The 13,626-nt window shown below is 44.9% G+C and overlaps 1 protein-coding gene and 1 non-coding gene across 3 annotated transcripts in view; both read left to right on the plus strand.

Moving 5' to 3' along the window:
- Positions 1-13,626, plus strand: part of LOC130296985 (keratin, type I cytoskeletal 13-like) — a 48,003-nt gene that overhangs the window by 14,180 nt on the left and 20,197 nt on the right. The window lies entirely within an intron of this gene.
- On the plus strand, positions 9,349-9,539 carry LOC130297198 (U2 spliceosomal RNA). Its single transcript, XR_008849446.1, has one exon. It is a non-coding gene; the product is annotated as a U2 spliceosomal RNA (small nuclear RNA).

Below are 13,626 nucleotides of genomic sequence, written 5' to 3' on the forward strand. Positions count from 1 at the left end.
ACATGCGTTTTTCCGAAAGGCGTCAGGAACTCCGCCAAGATATGGACTCTGTTCGCATGAGGCGTTTCTTCTCCTCGGCTCCTCTCTCTTCTGGTCCCCTGCAATCTGTTCCTGTGCCTCCCGCCGTGGAGGCTATGCAGGTCGACCGGTCTCGCCTGACACCTCAAGAGAGGACACGACGCCGTATGGAGAACCTCTGCCTGTACTGTGCTAGTACCGAACACTTCCTGAGAGATTGTCCTATCCGTCCTCCCCGCCTGGAAAGACGTACGCTGACTCCGCACAAAGGTGAGACAGTCCTTGATGTCTACTCTGCTTCTCCACGTCTTACTGTGCCTGTGCGGATGTCTGCCTCTGCCTTCTCCTTCTCTACAGTGGCCTTCTTGGACTCTGGATCTGCAGGAAATTTTATTTTGGCCTCTCTCGTCAACAGGTTCAACATCCCGGTGACCAGTCTCGCCAGACCCCTCTACATCAATTGTGTAAATAATGAAAGATTGGACTGTTCCATACGTTTCCGCACGGAGCCCCTTCTTATGAGCATCGGATCTCATCATGAGAGGATTGAACTTTTGGTCCTCCCCAATTGCACCTCGGAAATTCTCCTTGGACTTCCCTGGCTTCAACTTCATTCCCCTACCCTGGATTGGTCCACTGGGGAGATCAAGAGTTGGGGGTCCTCTTGTTCCAAGAACTGTCTAAAACCGGTTCCCAGTAACCCTTGCCGTAACTCTGTGGTTCCTCCAGTAACCGGTCTCCCTAAGGCCTATATGGACTTCGCGGATGTTTTCTGCAAAAAACAAGCTGAGACTCTACCTCCTCACAGGCCTTATGATTGCCCTATCGACCTCCTCCCGGGCACTACTCCACCCCGGGGCAGAATTTATCCTCTCTCTGCCCCGGAGACTCTTGCCATGTCCGAATACGTCCAGGAGAATCTAAAAAAGGGCTTTATCCGTAAATCCTCCTCTCCTGCCGGAGCCGGATTTTTCTTTGTGTCCAAAAAAGATGGCTCCCTACGTCCTTGCATTGACTACCGCGGTCTTAATAAAATCACGGTTAAGAACCGCTACCCCTTACCCCTCATCTCTGAACTCTTTGATCGCCTCCAAGGTGCCCACATCTTCACTAAATTGGACTTAAGAGGCGCCTATAACCTCATCCGCATCAGAGAGGGGGACGAGTGGAAAACGGCATTTAACACCAGAGATGGACACTTTGAGTATCTGGTCATGCCCTTTGGACTGTGCAACGCCCCTGCCGTCTTCCAAGACTTTGTCAATGAAATTTTTCGTGATCTGTTATACTCCTGTGTTGTTGTATATCTGGACGATATCCTAATTTTTTCTGCCAATCTAGAAGAACACCGCCAGCATGTCCGTATGGTTCTTCAGAGACTTCGTGACAACCAACTCTATGCCAAAATTGAGAAATGTCTGTTTGAATGCCAATCTCTTCCTTTTCTAGGATATTTGGTCTCTGGCCAGGGACTACAGATGGATCCAGACAAACTCTCTGCCGTCTTAGATTGGCCACGCCCCTCCGGACTCCGTGCTATCCAACGCTTTTTGGGGTTCGCCAATTATTACAGGCAATTTATTCCACATTTTTCTACCATTGTGGCTCCTATCGTGGCTTTAACCAAAAAAAAATGCTGATCCCAAGTCCTGGCCTCCTCAAGCAGAAGACGCCTTTAAACGACTCAAGTCTGCCTTTTCTTCGGCTCCCGTCCTCTCCAGACCTGACCCTTCCAAACCCTTCCTATTGGAGGTTGATGCCTCCTCAGTGGGAGCTGGAGCTGTTCTTCTACAAAAAAATTCTTCCGGGCATGCTGTCACTTGTGGTTTTTTCTCTAGGACCTTCTCTCCAGCGGAGAGGAACTACTCCATCGGGGATCGAGAGCTTCTAGCCATTAAATTAGCACTTGAGGAATGGAGGCATCTGCTGGAGGGATCAAGTTCTCCTGTTATTATCTACACCGACCACAAGAACCTCTCCTACCTCCAGTCTGCCCAACGGCTGAATCCTCGCCAGGCCCGGTGGTCTCTGTTCTTTGCCCGATTTAATTTTGAGATTCACTTTCGTCCTGCCGATAAGAACATTAGGGCCGATGCTCTCTCTCGTTCCTCGGATGCCTCAGAAGTTGAACTCTCTCCGCAACACATCATTCCACCTGACTGCCTGATCTCCACTTCTCCTGCCTCCATCAGGCAGACTCCTCCAGGAAAGACCTTTGTTTCTCCTCGCCAACGCCTCGGAATCCTCAAATGGGGTCACTCCTCCCATCTCGCAGGTCATGCGGGTATCAAGAAATCTGTGCAACTCATCTCCCGCTTCTATTGGTGGCCGACTCTGGAGACGGATGTTGTGGACTTTGTGCGAGCCTGCACTATCTGTGCCCGGGATAAGACTCCTCGCCAGAAGCCCGCTGGTTTTCTTCATCCTCTGCCTGTCCCCGAACAGCCTTGGTCTCTGATTGGTATGGATTTTATTACTGATTTACCCCCTTCCCGTGGCAACACTGTTATTTGGGTGGTCGTTGATCGATTCTCCAAAATGGCACATTTCATCCCTCTTCCTGGTCTTCCTTCTGCGCCTCAGTTGGCTAAACAATTTTTTGTACACATTTTTCGTCTTCACGGGTTGCCTACGCAGATTGTCTCGGATAGAGGCGTCCAATTCGTGTCTAAATTCTGGAGGGCTCTCTGTAAACAACTCAAGATTAAATTAAATTTTTCTTCTGCATATCATCCCCAGTCCAATGGACAAGTAGAAAGGATTAACCAGATCTTGGGTGATTATTTGCGACATTTTGTTTCCTCCCGCCAGGATGACTGGGCAGATCTCCTCCCATGGGCCGAATTCTCGTATAACTTCAGGGTCTCTGAGTCTTCCTCCAAATCCCCATTTTTCGTGGTGTACGGCCGTCACCCTCTTCCCCCCCTCCCTACTCCCTTGCCCTCTGGTCTGCCCGCTGTGGATGAAATTTCTCGTGACCTTTCCATCATATGGAGAGAGACCCAAAATTCTCTCTTACAGGCTTCATCACGCATGAAGAAGTTCGCGGATAAGAAAAGAAGAGCTCCCCCCGTTTTTTCCCCTGGAGACAAGGTATGGCTCTCCGCTAAATATGTCCGCTTCCGTGTCCCTAGCTACAAGTTGGGACCACGCTATCTTGGTCCTTTCAAAATTTTGTGTCAAATTAATCCTGTCTCTTATAAACTTCTTCTTCCTCCCTCTCTTCGTATCCCTAATGCCTTTCACGTCTCTCTTCTCAAACCACTCATCCTCAACCGTTTTTCTCCCAAATCTGTTCCTCCCTCTCCTGTTTCCGGCTCCTCGGACATCTTCTCGGTCAAAGAAATTTTAGCTGCCAAAAAGGTCAGAGGGAAAAATTTTTTTTTAGTGGACTGGGAGGGTTGTGGTCCTGAAGAGAGATCCTGGGAACCTGAGGACAACATCCTAGACAAAAGTCTGCTCCTCAGGTTCTCAGGCTCTAAGAAGAAGGGGAGACCCAAGGGGGGGGGTACTGTTACGCCGAGCGCTCCGGGTCCCCGCTCCTCCCCGGAGCGCTCGCTTCACTCTCCCCGCGGCAGCGCTCCGGTCACGTCCTCTGACCCGGGGCGCTGCGATTCCGCTGCCAGCCGGGATGCGATTCGCGATGCGGGTAGCGCCCGCTCGCGATGCGCACCCCGGCTCCCCTACCTGACTCGCTCTCCGTCTGTTCTGTCCCGGCGCGCGCGGCCCCGCTCCCTAGGGCGCGCGCGCGCCGGGTCTCTGCGATTTAAAGGGCCACTGCGCCGCTGATTGGCGCAGTGGTTCCAATTAGTGTGTTCACCTGTGCACTTCCCTATATCACCTCACTTCCCCTGCACTCCCTTGCCGGATCTTGTTGCCTTAGTGCCAGTGAAAGCGTTCCTTGTGTGTTCCTTGCCTGTGTTTCCAGACCTTCTGCCGTTGCCCCTGACTACGATCCTTGCTGCCTGCCCCGACCTTCTGCTACGTCCGACCTTGCTTTTGCCTACTCCCTTGTACCGCGCCTATCTTCAGCAGCCAGAGAGGTGAGCCGTTGCTAGTGGATACGACCTGGTCACTACCGCCGCAGCAAGACCATCCCGCTTTGCGGCGGGCTCTGGTGAAAACCAGTAGTGGCTTAGAACCGGTCCACTAGCACGGTCCACGCCAATCCCTCTCTGGCACAGAGGATCCACTACCTGCCAGCCGGCATCGTGACAACCAGATTAGATTATTGCAACACATAGATGCAGCTGTGCTAGAATAAAACAAATGGCGCTGTAGGACTAGTCATAGTGAGTGCGCATGATATGGAGGGGAAAAAACATAACATTCAGAGTACTTCTGGGCTGTTGGGACAAGAACAGAGACATTGCATATCTGTTGTGGCATGTCAAAAACACTCACTAAGGCTTAGCAGATTGACAGAAATCTCCCTGTTAATCCATCTGCTTTGTACATGTAGCAATTGGTTATCAAGGTCATCACCCTTATACCCAGTTTGCTTTTAGAGATTCGCCTTTTAAAGGGGTACTCAACTGGAAAAAAAATTCTTTTAAATCAAGAGGTGCCAGAAAGTTGAACAGATTTGTAAATAACTTCTATTTAAAAATCTTTTTTTTTTCTTCAAATATGTATAGAACAACTATCTACACATAGACATGAAAAACAAAGAAAAAGAAAACATAGAAAAGAAAATAAAAAAAATTAAAAGGAAAAAGAGAGAGAATCATTCACTCCTTCCAATCTAATTCTTTGTTACATATTACATAACCAGAGGGTGTTACCTAATTGGTCTATTTCTATATTGATCCACTTTTTTTCCCGCTTTTCCTAACAAGTCAATAAGACTGTCTACACTGTCCCAGATGGGGTCTAATTACCCATACGAAATTCTTCCCACAATCTCCATTTTTGCTGCTATGTGCTACTAGTTAACACGTTTTGTGCAAGTAACCCTTCCATCTTATAATTTCTATGTACAATTCTTATTAATTCACAAATAGTAGGTATTTCCTCAGATTTCCATTTTTGTGCTATCTGAGAACGGGCCACAAACAAAATATGTGTCATTACCATCAATACAAAATTGGGCAAAGTACCAGTTGTTAAAGATAGCAATGCCACCACAGGGCTCTTATTTATAGAACGTCCCAGTATATTACCCAGTAGGAGAAATATCTGTTTCCAGTATTTCTGAATTTCCTGACACTCCCACCAAATATGGAAAAATGAACCGACTTTTATTTTACATCTCCAACAAAATTTCGAAAAATTTGATGAAATTTGATTAAGTCGGTAGGGTACCTAATGCCACCTATACATTATTTTCTTTGATATATCCAAATGGTTAGAGCATCTAGAGACTTCAAGTGGAAGATTAAAAACAAAATGCCATTCCTCCATAGAGAAGTTACGGCCCAAATCTTTTTCCCAAGCTTTTTGAAATTAAAAAATATCTGGTTCCTTAACAGAGACCATATGGGCATATGCTCTGGATATTCCCTTTTCCATATTATCCCCTTTATGAAAAAATGTTGTGTATAGGGAAGTGTCTTCTGAAAAACGATATTTTAATGTACTCATAAGATGTCTTAATTACAGATACTTAAAAAAATCTGTCTTTGGAATTTTGAATTTACAACATAAATCCAAGAAAGGGATAAGCCCTTCTATTGTAGATATATCAGCTAAATTTTGAATTCCCAACTTACTCCATTGGGTAAAATCTGTTTGTGGGAGCAATAATTGTAGGACTCTAAAAGGCATTTCAAAATATTTTATGGGGTTGAAAATGTCTTTAGATATTATTTCTTTCCATATTTTAATGCCTGCCCTTACTATTGGTGTATTTGTAAAAATTTTATATTGAGAGATTCCCACAGACCAGAGGGCTAGATCAGCATCTGGCAGTTCCATCATGGATGTTTCTATTGAAACCCAGGCTTTATCATGGTGGTTATGCCACCAGGATTTTAGTTGACTAAGTATTACTGCCTTGTAATATGTACTAAGAATATCTGGATATCCCATCCCGCCCAAAGCAATTGGTGCACGTAATATGTTAGCGGCTATTCTGGGTTTCCGACCTTTCCATATATTGTTCCTTATAATAGCCTGTAATTGCGTCATAGCTTTTGCTGGATCTAAGATTGGTAAGTTTTTAAATATGTATAGAATCTTGGGCAGCAGGAACATCTTTACCACAGAAATTTGGCCTATCCATGACATTGGAAGTTTAGAATATGAATCAGCTTTTTCTTTAATAAGAGGGTTTATATTTTGTAGGGGAAGATTAACGAAATCTGTTGATAATTTGATCCCTAAATAAGTAATACTGTCCTCTGCCCAGTTTAATGTATAATTAGCTTCTAGGTCATTCCTAAGAGAATCTGTGATCAATATTGGCAGTACAACTGATTTTCCAATGTTCACTTTATAATAACTAACATCCGAGAACAGTTTAATAAGATTCATAACGGGTGGGAGCGAGATGGATGGTGAAGTTAGTGCTATTAGCACGTCATCTGCAAATAAAACCTATTTTATGGTCAATGCCGTGACATGCGTATATATACGGCAAAAGGTTCCATAAATAAAGTAAATAATAAGAGAGAAAGGGGGCACCCTTGTCTAGTTCCGTTAAGAATTTTAAATGGTTTAGAAAGGGCCCCTGCTGTAAATACTTTTGCCGAAGGTCCTGAATACATTGCAATAATTGCCTTAATAAATTCAGGGGGGAGATGGTATTTCCGCAAAACTGCTTCTAAATATCCCCAATGTACACGGTCGAATGCCTTCTCCGCATCCAAAGAAAGGAGCAGAGAAGGCATTCGACCATGTTTTGCCTTTGCAATAATATCCAAAAACCGCCTCGTTCCATCCAGTGTCTGTCGGCCTTTAACAAACCCAACTTGGTCAGGGTGAATAATATCGGGGAGTACTTCTGCTAATCACCCTGCCAAAATTTTTGAATACATTTTTAGGTCAGTATTTAATAAGGAAATTGGCCTAAAATTAATTGGACTTGTGGGGGGTTTCCCTGGCTTGGGAATAGTAACAATGATTGCCTCCAACATTTCAGCAGGCATTATACCTAAATTTTGAATTTCCCTATATAATTCAGTGAGCTGGGGTGAAATTATCTTAATGTGAGTTTTGTATAAGTCATTAATAAACCCATCCGGGCCTGGAGCCTTCCCAGTTTTTAGAGCCCTAATGACTTGTGACACTTCTGACTCTACAATTGGTCTTGATAGATTATGAATATGAAGTGGTGAGAGAGGCTTTGTTGTAATTCCCGCAAGATAAGATTGTATAGCTGAGGGGGTAGGGTGGTTAATTTGAGTGTCATTTGATATATTATAGAGTGTTGAGTAATAATTTGAGAAAGTGTTTGCTATAGTTTGAGGATCATAACTTTTGGAACTTCTGGATTAAAAAAAAAGTAATTCTAGCTTTATCTTCTCTAAATTTAATTTGTCGGGCTAAATGTGCCCCTGCTTTGTTAGATTGTGAATACGTTTGCAGCTTAAGTTTCTTCATAGCAATATCATATTTATAAAGATCCAGAAGGTGTAACCTATCATTAAGTTTAGAAATTTGCTGATTTAATTCTCTTGAAAAATATGATTTATTTTTTCTATGTAATTCTGACAATTCCTGTAAAATTTGAATCCTTTGTGCAGATGTTTCTTTTTTTTGTAAGCTGTTTGATTTATTATATGGCCTCTTAAATTTGCTTTAAAAGCGCACCACAGAGTGTTGTGTTTGGATACACTTCCCTGATTATATCTAAAAAAGTCACACATCTTACTCGCTAACTTCTCTTTCAGATCTGGATGCGTCACTATGTATGGATTAGGTCTCCACATACTTCTACAAGGTTTTGAGAGTGAGTCGTGTATAGTGACAGCAACCGGGGCATGATCCGTCCAGGTTATTGTCCCTATAGACGAGTTACTCACATTACTAAGAAGTGATTCTGTGACTAATATGTAATCAATCCTCGTATATACCTTATGTCTATGAGAAAAAAAGGTATAGTCCCTTTCAGAAGGATGTTCTATTCTCCATACATCATATAATTAATTTTTAGCTATTATTTGAAACATATCTGTCCGTTCCTTAAAGGGGTACTCCGCCCCTAGACATCTTATCCCCCTATCCAAAGGATAGGGGATAAGATGTCAGATTGCCGCGGTCCCGCTTCTGGGGACCCCTGGGATCCCCGCTGCGGCACCGCGCTATCATTACTGCACAGAGCGAGTTCGCTCTGTGCGTAATTAGGGGCGATGCGGGGGATGGAGCAGCGTGACGTCATGGCGCCGCCCCTCGTGACATCACGGCCCGTCCCCTTAATGCAAGTCTATGGGAGACTTGTATTGAAAGGGGCGAGCCGTGATTTAACGAGGGGCAGAGCCCTGACGTAATGATGCTCCGGCCCCTGTACTGCCCATCATTACGTGCAGAGCGAACTCGCTCTGTGCTGTAATGATGGCGGGGTGCCGCAGCGGGGATCCCAGGGGTCCCCAGCAGCGGGACCGCGGCGATCTGACATCTTATCCCCTATCCTTTGGATAGGGGATAAGATGTCTAGGGGCGGAGTACCCCTTTAATTACTCTTGCGCATTAAAGTCTCCTAATACAATAACTTTATGTTTAGAGTGGTAAAATTTAGTTGCTAATAATGATCTTATAAAGGCCACTTGGCCTTTATTTGGAACGTAAACCCCAAGTATTGTATATGCAACATTATTAATCTGACAGCTAAGACAAATTAACCTATCCTTTGAATCTATTTCCACTGCGGGTTCTGACAGTGATAATGTATCTTTAATTACTAAAGCCACTCCACCTTTCTTCCTCGGAGCCGGAGCTGCAAAAATATAGGGAAAATGTTTATGCTGTAATCTAAAAATGTCACTTTGTATCAGATGTGTTTCTTGGAGACACATAATATCAGAGTTCATGTGAAGGGCTTCATCCCATACCATTGAGCGCTTATATGGTGAATTTAATCCCTTACAATTAAGGGAAACTATCCGGATTCCCATGGTGGCGGGATGAAGCCCTTAGCATGCAACACTGTTCGCGGGATGAAGTGGTATCTTCTACTGTTACTACCCTCTGGGGAAACCACACCAAGAATAGAAGAACTAGGAGTTTAGTCCCTTAGACCTGGCCTCTTTGTTGTTATTTCGGGCCTTTATGAAGGGGGTATTAGCAAAAAAAAAGAAAAACAAAAGATATGATGCCAGTACATATATATCGTGACCGAAAACACCCCAAAAAATTGCAGCAAATTTGTTAAGGCTTATACATCCATGCCCAATAATATCTCGGCCTTTTTGCTAAGGTCAAGTGTAGTATCTGTTCTTATCAGTTTAATATCTGATACGTCCCCTATCTGGGGACCATATATTAAATGGATTTTTGAGAACGGGGGCCGATTTCGAAGCTTGCTTCTGTCGCCCTATGCATTGACCCGATATGGCAGCATCTTCTGGTACAGTGCACCAAAAATAAAAAAATAAAAAATAAATAAAAATAAACAATTGTAGGAGAAAAGGTTCAAAACTATGGCTAAGCTCTAAAGATAGGGAAAAGAGAAAAAAAAGGGGATGGGAAAAAAGAGAGGAAAGTGATGGGGGGGGGGGGAAGGCAAGGGAGGATAGGGTGGGAGAGGAAGGGGAAAAAAGGAGGGGGAGGCGAAGAGAAAAATAGGATAAAAGGGGTAATGATTTACTTAAGATCTGTAAGTTTACAAGGCTATAAACTATCTCTAGTTAATCTTAGTCCATTCCTCAGGGATTTTATGAGTATCAGTTGGATTATCTTCTGTATGTATGCCTGTCAACTCCCATGCTTGACAGAGTGAGATCAGATCTTTCGGGGGTATCTGCCACATACCGTATATACTCGAGTATAAGCCGAGTTTTTCAGCACGATTTTTCGTGCTGAAAACACCCCCCTCGGCTTATACTCGAGTGAACTCCCCCACCCGCAGTGGTCTTCAACCTGCGGACTTCCAGAGGTTTCAAAACTACAACTCCCAGCAAGCCCGGGCAGCCATCGGCTGCCCGGGCTTGCTGGGAGTTGTAGTTTTGAAACCTCTGGAGGTCCGCATGTTGAAGGCCGCAGTGGTCTTCAACCTGCGGACCTCCGGAGGTTTCAAAACTACAACTCCCAGCAAGCCCGGACAGCCGATGGCTGCCCGGGCTTGCTGGGAGTTGTAGTTTTGAAACCTCTGGAGGTCCGCAGGTTGAAGACCACTGAGGGCGAATGATGAGAAGAGGATGATGAAGGGGGGGGGGGGGTGTGGGGATGATGAAGGGGGGTGGGGATGATGAAGGGGGGGGGGTGTGGGATGATTACAAGGGGATGATGAAGGGGGGATGTGTGGGATGATGACAAGGGGATGATGAAGGGGGGATGTGTGGGATGATAAGGGGATGTGTGGGATGATGACAAGGGGATGATGAAGGGGGGATGTGTGGGATGATGACAAGGGGATGATGAAGGGGGGATGTGTGGGATAAGGGGATGTGTGGGATGATGACAAGGGGATGATGAAGGGGGGATGTGTGGGATGATAAGGGGATGTGTGGGATGATGACAAGGGGATGATGAAGGGGGGATGTGTGGGATGATAAGGGGATGTGTGGGATGATGACAAGGGGATGATGAAGGGGGGATGTGTGGGATGATAAGGGGATGTGTGGGATGATGACAAGGGGATGATGAAGGGGGGATGTGTGGGATGATGACAAGGGGATGATGAGGATGTTAATGACGGGTCTGGATGATGACAGGGGGGGATGAGGTATTTCCCACCCTAGGCTTATACTCGAGTCAATAACTTTTCCTGGGATTTTGGGTTGAAATTAGGGGTCTCGGCTTATACTCGGGTCGGCTTATACTCGAGTATATACGGTACTTTAAATGACAATAAGATCTTCACAGGAAAACCCCATTTTTATTGTATTGAGTTTTCCCTGAGGATCTTAGTTCCTTCAGCGAACTCCCTTCTTCGCATTAGTGTAGTAGCTGACAAATCCGCAAATAGAGAGAGATTTTTAAATTTCTCACTGAGAGGAGGGGGTCTATGCATGGCAACCATAATTTGTTCTTTAATATGAAAAAAATTTACCCTCACTGTAACATCTCGAGGAATTGAGGGTGGCAATTTAGATGGTTTTGGCAGACAGTGGGCCCGGTCTATACAGAGGTCCATTTCTGTGGTGTTTGGTAGTAAAATGGAAAAAATTCCTTTACATAAACGAATACATTTTCTACACTTACAGATTCGGGTATACCCCTTATACGGAGATTGTTACGCCTTGCTCGATCCTCTGTGTCTGCCATTTTTGTTTTCTTCATTTCAATTTCTTTTGCCATTTTAGCAATAGTTCCTGCCATGCCATTATGGCTTTTTGTTAAATCTTCCACCTTCTCCTCTATATGGGCCATTCTCATTCCCAGAGAGTGAATTTCATTTTGGATGCTTTTAACAGCTAAATGAAGATCCGATTGAATGGTTGCTTTAAGGTCAGAAAATAAAGCTACCATGGTTGCCTCTGTTAATAAAGGAGATGTCCCGCAGGAATTTTTGGATTAGTTGGGAGGTGTAAAGATGCATTGGATGGAGTGGATGGGGATACAGAGGTCTGTTGTGTACCCAGAGGAGAATTCATCCTAGTGTCAGTATTATGCACTTGAGACTGTGTGTTATCATATAGCGTATCACCAGAATCAGCTGGGGAAAAAAGCAGATACCTTTAGTGGGCTTTTTTTTTAATCTTTAGTAGCTTTACGAGTACGGCCAATTTCTGCTTCCATTAATGTCGACTTTTATTCTGTTTATGTCCCAGTTATAAACTCTGCTTTTATTTATAGAATTTAACACACTAAACTTACACCTGGTTTCTGCGGCTCAAATTATTGTGCTGCTTTGGTACAGTCTATAATCTTATATAACTATAACCAGGGTTCCCCTTTCTCTTCCTTCCCCTCCTCCTCTCCTCTTCCCCTTTTTTCTTTTCTTTTTTTTCCTCCTCAATCTAGAGGTTAAGGGTTAGAGCTATTATAGTTCTCCAGTTGCCGCTCCTCTTGTATTACAATATGAGGCAGTGATCAGCTCCCCCATTTATCTACTGCTGCTTTCCCCACATCTCATATCATTGGATCTGGGGCTGCTGCTGTTCCTAGCCACTGCTCCCTTCCATGGAGCCGGTCAGTAGCACTTAGCTTGGCTCTCACCTCTGACCGACACTCCTTTCTTCTCCTTGGAGCCTGCTGGACGCTTTCAGCTCCTCCACGGACCACCGCCGCTCAGGGGATGCAGGTTCAGGGAATGCAGGTTCTCAGGCTGCCAGCTTTGCTCCCCGTGACTTGTGGCTCCGGTGTCGTGCCGGCTTCCTCCTCCCAAGCTGTGCCAGTTTCCGCCCTCCACTTGCGGCTCTGCTTTGCTAACTTCTGGCGTCGCGTGCATCAAGGCCAGTCCGCTGCTAGCTTGCGGGGCAGTGACAGCTCCGAACTTCGTTGCGGTTCCGGCACCGAGGATCTGCCGGTATCTAGCGCCTTGATGCCGGCTTGTGCCGCATTAGTTGCTGGTGGTGGTTAGCAGCGGGGTGCGTTCATTCAGCAGCCGTCGCCATGCACGTCCGGTCACTTAATCTTAATCCTTCCAGTACTTATCAGCTGCTGTATGCTCCACAGGAAGTTCTTTTCTTTTAATTACTTTCCTGTCTGACCACACTGCTCTCTGCTGACAACTCTGTCCATGTCATGAACTGTTCGGAGCAGGAGAGGTTTGCTATGGGGATTTGCTTCTACTCTGGACAGTTCCTAAAATAAACCGAGGTGTCAGCAGAGAGCACTGTGGTCAGGCAGAAAGAAAATTCAAAAAGAAAAGAACTTCCTCTGTAGTATACAGCAGCTGATAACTACTGGAACTACTACAGCTTCCTAAAATAAACAGAGAAAAGAACAACTCAACTTCAGTAGCTGATAACTACTGGAAGCATTAAGATTTTTGAATAGAATTAACTATGGCTTCTGGTGTGAAGTTGAGTTGTTCTTTTCTCTGTTTATTTTAGGAACTGTCCAGAGAAGAAGCAAATCCCCATACCAAGCCTATCATGCTCCGGACAGTTCCTGACATGGAAATAAGGTTTTTTTAATTGACTCAAGGCTGGGTTCACATATGTTTGGCGATCTGGCACCATGGATGGGAACACCATATTCCATAGTCAATTCTATAAAAAATTTACAAATCTGTTTAACTTTCTGGAGCCAGTTGATATAGGAGTTTCTGGAGTCCCTAGGACATCGGGGTCCCTCTTGTCTAGTCTTCCCCTTGTCATCTCTCACTTAGTAGATATATAGTGGTTCTATTTGATATTTGTATAGCTATAGGTATATAACTATATGTAACTGTATGTATTTGGTTATTTACCTGTACGGAGTGTAGCAGGACCTGCGGGTCACGTGATCAGGTAGAAACTCTATAGTTTTGCTTAAGGACCTTTGGAAGTCCCCGTGACGTGTTCACCCACCATGCCTTGTAACGGTGAGTGACAGCTGACACGGACCAATTTAAAACGACCC

Source organism: Hyla sarda, chromosome 12, assembly GCF_029499605.1.
Source record: "Hyla sarda isolate aHylSar1 chromosome 12, aHylSar1.hap1, whole genome shotgun sequence".
Lineage (NCBI taxonomy): Eukaryota > Metazoa > Chordata > Amphibia > Anura > Hylidae > Hyla > Hyla sarda.